Source organism: Schistocerca nitens, chromosome 10 (assembly GCF_023898315.1).
Source record: "Schistocerca nitens isolate TAMUIC-IGC-003100 chromosome 10, iqSchNite1.1, whole genome shotgun sequence".
NCBI classification, from domain to species: domain Eukaryota; kingdom Metazoa; phylum Arthropoda; class Insecta; order Orthoptera; family Acrididae; genus Schistocerca; species Schistocerca nitens.
Window position 1 is genome coordinate 4,171,918 of NC_064623.1, and position 14,507 is coordinate 4,186,424.

The following is a 14,507-nucleotide window of genomic DNA, read 5'->3' on the forward strand; positions in this document are numbered from 1 at the left end:
GGACTGCTGGCGGACGATGGATCGCGGTTCATTAGCCCGAACACCGTCACGGGCGAGTATGAGAGGCGTCTCATTCTTACAAGTTTTTGAACAGGCACCGCGGTGTTACTCCGGGCTTCACGGTGAAAGGAGCCGATTCGGGTCACGGCTGTAGTGATTCGGCTCACCTGTACGTCACCAACACCTTGCGTCGTTTCGTGTTCTCTCTGGTACGACTGTATTCTCGAGCCACTTTTCAGCAGGACAATTCTCACCAACACGCGGTACCCGTCAGCGTGACGCTGAGGTTCTGCTGTGACCAGCAAGGTCCCCCATATGTGTGCGACCAGCTGACCAGCTCAGAAGTCCCGGTCCCAGTACCCAGGATATCAGATTATTCCATAAGAGTTTACGACGGCTTTATGACACCCTTTCAAAATGTTCAAATGTTTGTGAAATCTTATGGGACTTAACTGCTAAGGTCATCAGTCCCTAAGCTTACACACTACTTAACCTAAATTATCCTAAGGACAAACACACACACCCATGCCCGAGGGAGGACACGAACCTCCGCCGGGACCAGCCGCACAGTCCATGATTGCAGCGCCCCGGACCACTCGGCTAATCCCGCGCGGCTATGGCATCCTTCCCAACCGAATCACTGCACACATACAGGCCGTAGTGGGTGCAACGTCATACTGACAAATGGGCTCGTACTGCCAAATTCTATGCAAATTTGACGCAATTTTCTCATCACTTACATGACATCACGTACTGTCTCAACCAGTGAAGTTTCATTTCGTTTCCTCTTCCCCTCCACAGTGCTTCACATCTGCGGTCAGGCTGTGTAATACATTTTAACAGATGTAAGAAAACGGCACAATTAGAAGAAAATATTTAAAGGAGCTGAGATATTAATCCAGGACTTCCGCCATGATTTCGCTCTTCATTTTATTGCTCCAAAAGATTTAAAATTTAATGAAGATTCTTTAAATACTGTAGGCAACGCAAACGTGAGAAAAACGCGTCATTTTTGTAAATAATGTGTTAGAAACAAGAGCGCGCGTGTCGACCATCGTCCGATCTACACTCCTGGAAATGGAAAAAAGAACACATTGACACCGGTGTGTCAGACCCACCATACTTGCTCCGGACACTGCGAGAGGGCTGTACAAGCAATGATCACACGCACGGCACAGCTGACACACCAGGAACCGCGGTGTTGGCCGTCGAATGGCGCTAGCTGCGCAGCATTTGTGCACCGCCGCCGTCAGTGTCAGCCAGTTTGCCGTGGCATACGGAGCTCCATCGCAGTCTTTAACACTGGTAGCATGCCGCGACAGCGTGGACGTGAACCGTATGTGCAGTTGACGGACTTTGAGCGAGGGCGTATAGTGGGCACGCGGGAGGCCGGGTGGACGTACCGCCGAATTGCTCAACACGTGGGGCGTGAGGTCTCCACAGTACATCGATGTTGTCGCCAGTGGTCGGCGGAAGGTGCACGTGCCCGTCGACCTGGGACCGGACCGCAGCGACGCACGGATGCACGCCAAGACCGTAGGGGACCGCACCGCCACTTCCCAGCAAATTAGGGACACTGTTGCTCCTGGGGTATCGGCGAGGACCATTCGCAACCGTCTCCATGAAGCTGGGCTACGGTCCCGCACACCGTTAGGCCGTCTTCCGCTCACGCCCCAACATCGTGCAGCCCGCCTCCAGTGGTGTCGCGACAGGCGTGAATGGAGGGACGAATGGAGACGTGTCGTCTTCAGCGATGAGAGTCGCTTCTGCGTTGGTGCCAATGATGGTCGTATGCGTGTTTGGCGCCGTGCAGGTGAGCGCCACAATCAGGACTGCATACGACCGAGGCACACAGGGCCAACACCCGGCATCATGGTGTGGGGAGCGATCTCCTACACTGGCCGTACACCACTGGTGATCGTCGAGGGGACACTGAATAGTGCACGGTACATCCAAACCGTCATCGAACCCATCGTTCTACCATTCCTAGACCGGCAAGGGAACTTGCTGTTCCAACAGGACAATGCACGTCCGCATGTATCCCGTGCCACCCAACGTGCTCTAGAAGGTGTAAGTCAACTTCCCTGGCCAGCAAGATCTCCGGATCTGTCCCCCATTGAGCATGTTTGGGACTGGATGAAGCGTCGTCTCACGCGGTCTGCACGTCCAGCACGAACGCTGGTCCAACTGAGGCGCCAGGTGGAAATGGCACGGCAAGCCGTTCCACAGGACTATATCCAGCATCTCTACGATCGTCTCCATGGGAGAATAGCAGCCTGCATTGCTGCGAAAGGTGGATATACACTGTACTAGTGCCGACATTGTGCATGCTCTGTTGCCTGTGTCTATGTGCCTGTGGTTCTGTCAGTGTGATCATGTGATGTATCTGACCCCAGGAATGTGTCAATAAAGTTTCCCCTTCCTGGGACAATGAATTCACGGTGTTCTTATTTCAATTTCCAGGAGTGTATTAGGCTGCCACAGGAAGAGAGAGATACTGTTCCTCACTTCAGCTAACGGCCTGATCCGCAACCGCGACACGTTTTCCTCAACTGAGCGTCTCGTCGATCGCAAAACATGTTGTTCCTCCAGTCGTAAGAATTTGCTCGCTAGTCTATCCTGTGCAACACTCTACTGCAGCCCACATCCGTTTAAATCTGCTCACTGATATTCAAGCTCAGGTCTCCTTTTACAGTTTCTACCTCCACATATCTCTCCATTACCAAATGTCTCAAAATGTGTCCTATCAGTCGAACACTTCTTTTAGCGAAGTTATGCCATAAATTTCCTTTTTCCCCTATTAGATTTAGTACCTCTTCATTGGTCACTCGATCTTCTCACCAGATCTTCATCACCTTTCTACAGCACCACATTTCAGAAACTTTTATTCTCTTCGTCTGTGAACTGCTTCCTGCCCACGTTTCACTACCGCAAAAGGCTACACTCCAGACAAATTCCTTCAAAACGGATTCCTAACGCTTAAATTTGTGTTACATGTTAACCAATACGACTTTTTCTATTGGCAGATTTCATTGTACATCATCTCTGTTTCGACCATCATCTGTTTTTGCTGTCCAAATAGCAAAACTCGTTTGCTAATCTAATTCCGTCAGCATCACCAGATTTAATACGACTACATTCCTCATCCTTCTTTGGCTGTCGTTAATTTTCACCTGATACACTTCTTTCAAGACACTGCCCATCCCGTTCAGCTGCTCTTCTAAGACCTTTGCTTTCTCTGGGCGGCCGGTGTGGCCGTGCGGTTCTAGGCACTTCAGTCTGGAATCGCGTGACCGCTACGGTCGCAGGTTCGAATCCTGCCTCGGGCTTGGATGTGTGTGCTGTCCTTACGTTAGTTAGGTTTAAGTAGTTCTAAGTTCTAGGGGACTGATGACCATAGATTTGAACCGTTTTTTGCTTTCTCTGACAGAATTACAATATCTTCGGCAAACGTCGAAGTTTTTATTTCCTCTCCCTGAAGTTTAATTCCATCTTCTCAAAATTTTTCTTTGCTTTTCTTTACTGCTTGCTCAATGTACCAGTTGAATAGCAACGGGAATAGGTAGGCTACAACCTTGTCCCACTCTCTTCTCAACTATTGCTCCCGTTCCATGCCATCGACTTTAATAACTGCCATCTGGTTTCTGTCTTTTGCTCCCTGTGTTCTACTCCTACTACTGTCAGAAATTCAAAGAGTGTATTCCATTCAACATTCCAAATTACTTTCTCTACAGCTACAAATGCTATAAATATAAGTTCGCCCTTTTAAACATCTCTTCTAAGATAAGTCCGAAGGTCAGTATTGCATCGCGTGTTCCTACATTTCTTCCGGAATCCCAACGGATCTTCCCCGAGGTCGGCTTGTACCAGATTTTCCATTCTTCTACGAGTATAAGGAACTCGTGTCACTATTTTGAGCCGTGCGTATTGAACTGATAGTTCGGTAATATTAATACCTGCGAGCACCTGTTTTCTTTGAAATTCGAAGTAGTACATTGTGCACGTATATTGCCTGTCTCATACATCTTGCACACCGGTTGGAATAGTTTGGTCGTGACTGGCTCCCTTAAGGATATCAGTGGTTCTGACGGGAAGTCGTCTACTCCAGGGCTCTTTCAGTGCTCTGTCAAATTCTTCACACAGTATAATACCTCCTACCTCATCCTTAACTATTCCCTCTTTCTGTAATATTGCCCCTCTAATACTTCTTCCACCTTTCAGTTTCCCTTCTTTGCATAGGACTGGTTTTCCATCCGAGCTCTTGATATTCATACAGCTGCTTCTCTTTTATCCAAAGTCCTCTCTAATTTTCCTGTCTTCCCCCTAGTTATACAAGACTCTTGCATTTTTACTCTAGCATTTCCTGCGTAGCTATTTTGCCTTTCCTGTCAGTCCATTTTTAGACGTTAGCGTTCCCTTCGCTTGTATCATTTGCTTCACTTATGTATTTTCCCTTTCGTCAGTTAAACTCATTGTCTCCTGTGATATCTAGGCCTTGTAGTTTTACTATTTCATCTCTCAAAGCTAACCATTCGTCTTCTACAGTATTCCTTAGCCCTTTTGTAGTCAATTGCTACCTAATGTTCCTTCTGAAACTCTCAACAACTTCTGGTTCTTTCAACTTACCCAAGTTCCATCTCTTTAATTTTTTACCTTTTTTCAATGTATTAAGTGTGCGGAACCGATACCGAGTGAGACTTATAATGTACATTCAGCCTGTGGAAAAAGGCTGCACGAATAATATAAAATTTTGTTTGAATTGCGGGAGAGAGTGACGGAGATGTTTAAAAGCATACGCTTGAAAATAAGCCACAACTCTCGCGCGAAACCGTACATAAAAAGTCTCCAGAACCAGTATGAAGTGGCAAGTCCACGATTATACCATAACCGGTACGCTCCGCGCTCGCAAAAGTAACGTGAGATCAATTTATAGCGCGCGTTGAGGCCCTTAGGTAATAATTCTGTCAGCGGATGGACCTGGAAGAAACGCTGACACGTGTTACTGTGGCAAGTGCCGTCTGTCGTGCACTTCGCACAGGTTTGCAGAGGATGCACGCACAAGGTAACCGAGGAGGCGGCGTGCTGCGGTGGAGCACCGAGTTCAGTGCTTGTCGTATTTCCTGTTAGTGTTCGTGCCTCTTCCCTGAGTGATAAGCGCGTCTGATTGCCTGGGACTGGCTGCTGTGTTCTCCTAGTCATCATTTCATCGACAAGCAAGTCACCCAGTGTGGAGTCAACTGAAAAGTCTCGCAAGTCGACGGTAGGACTTCCCGAGGTAGGACTTCCCGAGGTAGGGATTCCCGGCCATCACCGCCATACAATTATTTCATTTTATCACCTCTTAGTAATTAATCCGGGGCATGTACACACTTCGATTTTACGACTGCTTGAAATCTGCTGGGGATACTTTTAGTGAGCTGTTTGAATGTCTGTGGAGGATTGATACCCTACCCTTCCGTAAGAGCCGAAACCAGAGAAGGTAGTGATGTTGGACACTGGGGCCTGGAGCAAGGCCGACGTTCGGACTCGTCCCAGAGGCGTTCCATTCTGTTGAGGTCAGCTTTGGGCAGGCCACTCCATTTCAGGAATGTTATCTGACCATAACCCATCGTCTCAGAATTGCTGCTTTATGACAGGGTGCATTCTCTTTTTGATAGAGTCATCGTCTCCGATCTGTTCCTCTACTATACGAGAACACAACGCTGTGAAATTTGTTCCTATCTCAAACTTGTTCCTATCTCTGCAGTACAATAAGAATACCTCACCCTACCGATGAAACACATCCCCATACCATAACACTTCCCCTCTGTATTTCACTGTTGACACAACAAATGATGGCAGCTAATGTTGTCCAGGCATTCGAGCCAAACCCGAACCCTTCCGCTGGATGGGCAGAGGATCAAGCGCGATTCATAACTCCAAATCGCTCGTTTCCAGTCAACCACTGTCGAATGACGTCGTTCTTTACACCGCGTCAAGCATCGCTTAACATCGGCTACAGAAGTCTGTGGCTTATGAGGAGCTCCCTAAGCAGTGTCATCGCGCTCGATGGACTCCTGGCAGCACCCTTTAACTGACGAGTCATTCCTTCTCCAGATTTCTTTTTAAAACGGCCCTCCGCAATGTTCGAGGGTCCCCGCCTGTCAGTACATCAGCTTTGCCTGATCCTGGTCTAGCTGAAGCTCTTCTGTCCGTGTTTGCTTACAGATAGATTTGTTTTTGGAGAGACTCCGCCTCGAACAAAACACATATTTTTCCTTTATTTCCCAGACATGTTTCGCTGAAATTTCAGCATCATCAGTGGGTTTTTATCATCTTCCTTTGCGTTGGCACGTCACAATCACATCGTCGACTCGGGCAGCTTTACAAGGGTTGAGATGTCCCGGATGGATTTGTTATTCAAAAACATCCAATGACTAGTTGGCGTTCGAAGTCTCTGATCTCTCGTGACCGACCCATTGTGCTTCTCTGGTGAGAACACAGTGCTGCCCGCCTCTTTTTATATTGACGGGGCCAGGTCTCGTCATTTTTGCATTATGCAGTGCTACCTGGATACTTTTGATCAGACAGAGCATACTCGCATACTTGAATTGAAGAACTGCATTATGAATCTCTGCGATACGCGTAGCTTTTGGAAAGATTTGTTGCGTAACCGCGTGGGGAAGTGTGACGTTGGCACACGTTGAGCTACGCTGCTCCGAATGAATGCGCCGCCCACAGCGTTGCGGTGGGTCGTGTCGCATCGGAATTCCGCAGGCAGCGCGTGGGGCGCACGCTCTGCTGCCTGGCACCGCCCACGCAGTGTCGCTTTGCTTTCCTTTCCTATCCTACAGACGGATGGACGGCCCTCGGAATGTCCGTCGCGGCCGGGGCCGGAAGCCATAACGCCCAGCGGCGGGCAAAGCTCCGAGACGGGAAACACAGAGCTTTCCCCCTCTCTTGCGTCACACAATTCAGGTCTCGCCCCTATCAGTATGTCGCACTAAACTTGCAAAACTACAAGGCTCGCTGAAGTACTGTCTTTTCAGGTGAAATCTTGGTGGTTCGCGAGCTTGAAGCCACAGTTTCACCGAGCTTTCTCTATTTACAGTGAGAAAATTATACATAACTTCCTGGCTGCTCGTATATTCCCCTCAAAAAGTTTCCGACTGCAAGTAGTACGGGGCTTTTGTTTAGCACTCGAAATAAGGGTCCGCGTTTTCTGTATTCCTCCTAAATGGGTGGTGGTCCGAACCAACTGGACGGGCAAGATACGTAGCAGAAAGCTGTCCAACTTGTGTCTCAAGGCAACCAAGTTCTTAGACCTGCCACGAAGCGGCATCTTTCAGAAGCGTTGTAAGCGCCAATCAAAATACTTGCTTACTGCCCCTGATACTTCGTTTTAATTTCGTGCAGCGGTTCCGAGCTCGCGAAATGGATGAGTTATAGGGCGGAATCGCTGTAATAGTTAAGTTTTCCAAAACTCTGGAATAGGCGATCCCTCGTGGCCAAACGAGTAACTCGGTGCAGTACGGCAGGCGGAATCCGAGTGCGTTTCCGAGTGTGGACGTGGAATTCCGCTCAGGCATTTCCCTGTTTTGTTGGCGAATGTTGCGGAATATCGAGCGTAGACGTCTTTGGTAAAAAGACACATTTCAGGGCAGGTCGTGCAGGAAGTGGCTAGCTGCAACTAGTGGCGCATAAAAGTGATGGATTTGACTAGGCTTAACCCGTTTCTTTAATCCGTTTCCGTTCAAATTTGGGAGTAGTGGTTTTGTATGACTCTCTCGCTACTGACATTGAATTGTATTTCTATTTGTGTGGAGGTGTAGGCGGAAATAGGTAGCGGGGAGGGGGGGGGGGAGGCAGTATATCAACTGTTAACGGTGTACCTGTTGCAGTCCGGTGGTCGGACCCGAATCTCGGAACCTTCCTGAGACTGCGTAGAGAGCTGCCGTGCTTATTGACGGAAGTTTATCCCTGTCTCAAAGCGAGGCTGCAGAACCTTATTTACATTGATTGTAACAGTGCCGACAGTTAATCCGGTTCCGCAAATAAACTCTCTACGAAGCAGATTATTTTGTCCTGACGCCGCACGCCACCTCACAAGAGTACTGTGCGCTATGTACGTGCCCGTGTGTGTGTGTGTGTGTGTGTGTGTGTGTGTGTGCGTGAGTGAGAGAGAGAGACAGAGACAGAGAGAGACTTCGCACGACGCCACAGGAGGTCAGAGACACGGGCCAGAGGAGTGTTTTAAGTGTCTATTTCCTTTTTTACCTCCAGGGTAATAGACACAGTACACTTTCGGGATCGTTTTTAAAGCTGTACGAATTCTTTCGGAAAGTATCAAGTCCCTGGACCTGTATCGAAGTGTTACGTTGCAGTCGTGCAGTAGTACTGCAACAGTTACCTACCTCAAAATACAGTCGAGCCACCTTCCAGCGTACGGTAGCTTGTATCCTATCACTTCTGGCGCTTTTGTTCCAATCGTGGATGGTGACTGGAATGAACGTCTGTCGCTATGCAACCGTGTGGAGTATAACTTCTGTGATTCTCTCGTCTTCGGGAGACGTACACTACCTGATTGGGAGCATCCCATCTAATGCGGAGGTGAATTAACAAAGTTAAGAATAGCTAAATTAGGAGCAGGCAGGTGTCAAGCACTGACGGACTGGGACCGTCGAGCATTGTGGAAGGCAGTAGTAAAAATTCGCGTAAAATCGGCGGAAGCGAATCACCAGTGAGTTTCAAAGTGCTACCAGAATTCCGGCTGGCACAATGACAAAGAACGGGTCAGAATGGTCGGGCAGCGCCTCGTAAGCCGCGCATATATCTGTAGTCAGTGCTGAGCGAGGCTTGAGATGGCGTAAAGAGCCACGCTGCTGGGTCCCGGATGAATCACGCCGCACCCTAGTACAAGAGCCAAGCGCTTGGGTTCGGGGAATGCCGGGAGAACGCTACCTGCCACCGTATTCAGTGTTCCGGTATCAGGGGCTTCTTTCTGGTTAGGCTGTGGTCCCCTTATTGCTCTTCAGAGAACTTAGCATGCGGAAGATATGAACACAGTTTACAGCACTTTGCACACGATGAGTGTATCAGCATGACAGTAAGGCAGCACCTGCCAGGCAATGTTTTGTGGACAATAGCATTCGTGATATGGAGTGATCTATCTCTGGGCTCAGTTAGAACGTTGAATCAGCTCCAGACCCCACTACGTTGTGAGGTTTTCGCTCCTGGGGAAAGATGGTCTACCGTTCCTGCACAGAGATTCAGACGTCTTCTCGAAAGAGTCCTCAGCAGAGTTCAAACCGTCATAAGGGTGGAGGACTATCACGCTCCGTACTAATGTGCACTAAGTGTCGGATACGTGGGAGGAAATAATGTGTTGCTCAATTCTTACTCTAGGATACGTCATCGTAATTCCAACAGTAAACCGTGAAACAAAACACCTCTCTTGTAGCACTGTCTACTGGAATTCATCTTCTACTGGAGTTTATTGATTTTCTCCGTAATGCTTTCGCGATTAACAAACGATATCGTGTGGAAAAGTGCAGCTCTTCGGTCATCTCTGTCTCTTCCAGACTGACGAGCAGCACTTAATAATTGGTACGTCGCGTTTTTTTGTGCACCACTTCTCTCGTGGACGAATTACAGTTCCTCGATATTCTTTTACTGATCGTAGTGTGGCTTGTCGGTTGTAACTGTTCCATTGACTTATCGCCAGTAGTGTAAACCAACAGTAGTGGATGCCTCCGCTTAATTATGTGTGGTTAGTCACATTCATTAACATGGAACGTGAACTGCCACTTCCCGCAGTAGTCGGTCCTCCGCAGGTCGTCCCGTATTTCCGTATAGTGGTCAGGCGTTGTTGCTTCCCCACAGAGAACAGCAGTGTCGAGCTGCAGAGTAATCTGCAGTGATTATGCAATGTTTCCACAGAGCGACTGAGGCGGTTGCTCAGAAACGGACAAGGCCCGTTTGCTTTGCTATCTGTCTAGCTTGAGGTCCGTTTCTAGAAGTAGTAGTAGTAGTAGTTTCATTCATCCTGCATCACTTTTGCCGGCCGGAGTGGCCGTGCGGTTCTAGGCGCTACAGTCTGGAGCCGAGCGACCGCTCCGGTCGCAGGTTCGAATCCTGCCTCGGGCATGGATGTGTGTGATGTCCTTAGGTTAGTTAGGTTTAATTAGTTCTAAGTTCTAGGCGACTGATGACTCAGAAGTACTGCTCAGAGCCATTTGAACCATTTTGCATCACTTTTACTGGGATATTGGACATCTCGTGGTGTTACAATTTAAGTACAACAAAAATAATGTAGCTTATACGTACAGACATTTACATACTTACGTGTCTAGTTCCACTAGGATAGGGGAGGTAGTTGGCCGTGGTCCTATACTTGTTGTAGTCTGTTGTTTCCGAATCGATGAGTCTGGTCTCTTAAAAGTGCAAGGACTTGAATCTTCTGTCTGTAGTAAGATTCTGTAATTTGCCACTTTGAATAAGTGTTTGGATGTTAAAAGTGTCAATATATGTGTCACATTTTTGTGGAAATTTACCAGAGAACTCCGACTTTCTCTGTCGCACGAGCCCAAGCGCCCCAGAATCCGATAGCTCGGTTGTTGCCACGCGGCGAGTGGATTGACCACCTGGGGTAACTTGTACGAATCTTTCTGCTTGTAATTAGGTTCCAGCTAATGATGGTTCTTTAGAACCAGGGACTCTTAGTTCCTCGAGCCCAGTGTTCGGCAGCGCCTCACATGGTGAACAGACGCTGGACAGAGGACCGGTGGTCACCACACAGATTATTAATGGTCCAAATGGCTCTAAGCACCATGGGACTTAACATCTGAGGTCATCAGTCCCCACAGATTATTAAATTAGTATAAGAGCGTCATGAAATCCGTGGTACGGTTAGAAGTGTGGACTTGAGAGTGGGACGTCTGAATTTGTTAGTTCAGGCTGTAATTTTGTTGGCCGACACTGACAGAGGAGGAGGGAGCTAGTTGTGATTGTTGTGATTCGCTGTGCTGAGCAACTGCCCCAGCAGCTGCTGGGGGGGGGGGGGGAGGGGGGGAATCACTGCACTGCACTGCACTGCACTTAACCTCCGCGGAAGTATGTCGGTATGGCGCAGCCAAGATGGTGAAAAAGTTGTGGGGCGAGCTGTGGCTATAGCCGAGCTCCCTGTAGCAAGCAGTCTCGCTTAACTGCAACGTTCCATCGTTCGCATCTCTGTCTTCAGTCACGCTTTATTGGCGTCGCCTTTAACGTCATCATCGTACCAGTGTAGGCGCATGCCGGTGGTGGTTAAGCATTAGCCTTTTGTAAACTTTTGAACTGGTGTTTCAACCCGTTTAGCTGGGCCGCTGATCCTGGTGTCATCGTGAAGAGCTTACGGGCCACTCGTAGGACTCAAACTGACACAATAAAAAAGTATTCGTCGGAATCATAGTGAAAAACGGTACTTAACTGAAAATTACCAAATAATGAAAGATGTCTCATATGACTGGTTAATATGCTCGGGATTACAGAAACCGCAAGTCAGAGGAAATCTCGTGTCGAAACGGATCCAGAAAGCCTGCAAAGTCCAGTGCCGAGGGAATGCAGGAGCTACGGCAGCGTCCAGGAGGAGATGAAGAAACGGCACAAAGCGATTACGTGCACATTGCATTAAAGAGATCGATGAAAGAACTACACATTAATACGAAACACTTGTTACCGTTTTATTCCGACGTTGCCACGAAAAGTCTACGGCATGGACCCGAACTGCGCGTTTATCCTGATTTCTTCTCCTGTGCCAGCCTCTTCATCTGAGTAAGTTTAGTAAGTATGCGCAAACTCTTAATTACTTATTGAATGTAGTCATTCCACATGAGTCTGTCAAAAATAGTTATTGCGGTTGCAGTACCGACAATTCGTCATTTTCGAGCATAGTGGGATATTAAAGCCTGAAAGAGACGGAAGTCTGAAAATAACAAATTTCCGAAATTGCAATCATACTATTTTCAACAGTCTTTTCCTGAATGACTAGATTCAGTAATTACGTTGAAACTGTCGGCTAGTCCTCATCAAAATCCTTACATAGTAATTTGATGTATTCCAGTCTCCGTCTTGCTGTACAGTTTTTACCCTCTACAGCTCCCTCTAGTGGCTCGGAGGTTATTCCTCGACGTCTGAAGACATGTCGTATCATCCTGTACATTACATATTTTATTTGTTGCCCGATGTTTCGGAGAAGCACATCAGCTTCCTTAGGCCGCAGCTCGTGGTCGTGCGGTAGCGTTCTCGCTTCCCACGCTCGCGTTCCCGGGTTCGATTCCCGGCGGGGTTAGGGATTTTCTCTGCCTCGTGATGCCTGGGTGTTGTGTGATGTCCTTAGGTTAGTTAGGTTTAAGTAGTTCTAAGTTCTAGGGGACTGATGACCATAACTGTTAAATCCCATAGTGCTCAGAGCCATTTGAACCATTTTTTTTTTTTTCAGCTTCCTTCTCCGATACTTCTACTCCCTTCTTTTCTGGTTTCCCCACACCTGTAGATTCACTACCATACTATACTGTGCTCCAGTCGTTCATTCTCAGAAATTTCTTCCCGAAATGATGGGCGATGTTTGACTCCAGTATAATTCTTTTGGTCAGAAATGCCCTGTTCGCTTGTGGCAGTATGCTTTTTATATACTCCTCGGTTCGACCGTCCATCGCGTTATTTTGCTTCCAAGGAAGTAGAATTCCTTCGTTTCTTCCACTATGTTTCTGCTCCGGTTCATTACTTACGCCTTTCTTTCATTTACTCTCAGAGGCGCGTAGTGTATACGCCGCGGAATAACGGGAAAACCGGAAAAACCCAGTAGTTTTTTCATATGGGAAAAATCGGGAAATACCCGGGAATTTTTTTAGCATTCCGCGGATTTTCCATTGTTTTAGTTTGCCGATAAATTTCTGTAATTTTGACTTGTAAAAGTTGATACTATAACAATGAATCTGACTTTAGCCCGGTACGGCAGAATAATACTGCAGCAATAAAACGTAAACGAGAGAATAATACCAAAATAGAACTCTAGTTGCAAAGAAAATGCGCCACTTACAACAACAAAACACAGTGCACATACAAGTGTCTGCCGAGTGCAAAATAAGGCATTATAAAGAAGACTATGCAGTACTTCGTAACAACAAATTGCTTTCGATGCGCACGTCACAAGTGTTGACATTTCTAACAGGTCGAGGAAAAGTATTCTGAATGGTGGTTTGCGAAGCGCTACTTTCAAAGTAAATTTCCTTTTACGTAAGACGAATTATGTTACGTGTAAGAATGTGCGATAAATTTCTTAAATAGTGGAACGCTTGACTTTTTCAAAACTTAACATTTTGAGGAAAAAAATGATTCAAATGGCTCTGAGCACTATGGGACTTAACATCTGAGGTCATCAGTCCCCTAGAACTTAGAACTACTTAAACCTAACTAACCTAAGGACATCACACATATCCATGCCCGAGGCAGGATTCGAACCTGCGACCGTAGCGGTCTCGCGGTTCCAGACTGAAGCGCCTAGAACCGCACGGCCACACCAGCCGGCTTCTGAGGAAAGCCACGTAGAAAATTTAATGACCAGAATGTCAGCCATTTGTAACATCCCTTAAAATTTTACTGGCACATTCGTGTTTGATATATCGTAAAGAGTAAAGGCAAAAAAAAGACCAATCTTGAAGGTTAGTTCTCATACTTGTTTTAGTCCTCTCACAAATTATGCAATAACAATGGCAATAATATAATTATCTTTCGAAAAAACGTGCAAGGTGAGTTCTTGAGCAATTTTACACGCAATCGGCTTTTCTATGGAAAAGTCGAAGCGCTTTACGTAACATGTATTTTACGAGGTAAGCCGCGAAATGTTTTGCGCGCAGCAGTAAAATTTAGAATGGTGCTTGTCAGAAGTATTCGGTTCAAGAGGAATGTTCGGTACGAGTCGTCAGCTTTGGCGAATGGAGTAATGTTAGTGACTGCTGTTACGTCACCTTTTACGCGTATATGGTGCATATACTCGCGTTTTTCCTGATAATTGACGAAGACAACGAATTTAAAAGAAAAAAAATGAAACTGCTTGTGGCGACACACTGATCTGTAGCTTAGCCCGAGGTGTAGGTTAGGTTGGAAGGTGGAAGGTTTGGTTGTGAGTTGTCAAAAAAAAAAAAAAAAACTGGTTACGGTTACAGACTGATCTGTGCCGTAGTCCTTTTGGCAAAATCGCCAGTAACAGCACGATATAGTCGCCATATTGTTTACGGCGTTTGTCAGATGTTTCCTGTGTTATTGGTCAAATTCCGACGATTCCTATGAAACATTCCTCTGTATCCAAATATTCAGCTTGTGCAGTTTACGCTCTGCGCTTAGAATACTGCCTAACTACACACTCGGGAAAACCAACAACAAAAAATTGACCACCAGTGTAATATGTGAAAGCTTAGCTTTTCTTGATGAAAGATATCATCTAGTAGTCTTATTTCGCAAAGAAATAATATAGATTATCGCGCTGTATT

The 14,507-nt window shown here is 46.9% G+C and overlaps 1 protein-coding gene across 1 annotated transcript in view; it reads left to right on the top strand.

The window, feature by feature from the left end:
• The window catches only part of LOC126210108 (uncharacterized), a 453,742-nt gene that overhangs the window by 170,232 nt on the left and 269,003 nt on the right, over nucleotides 1-14,507 (top strand). The window lies entirely within an intron of this gene.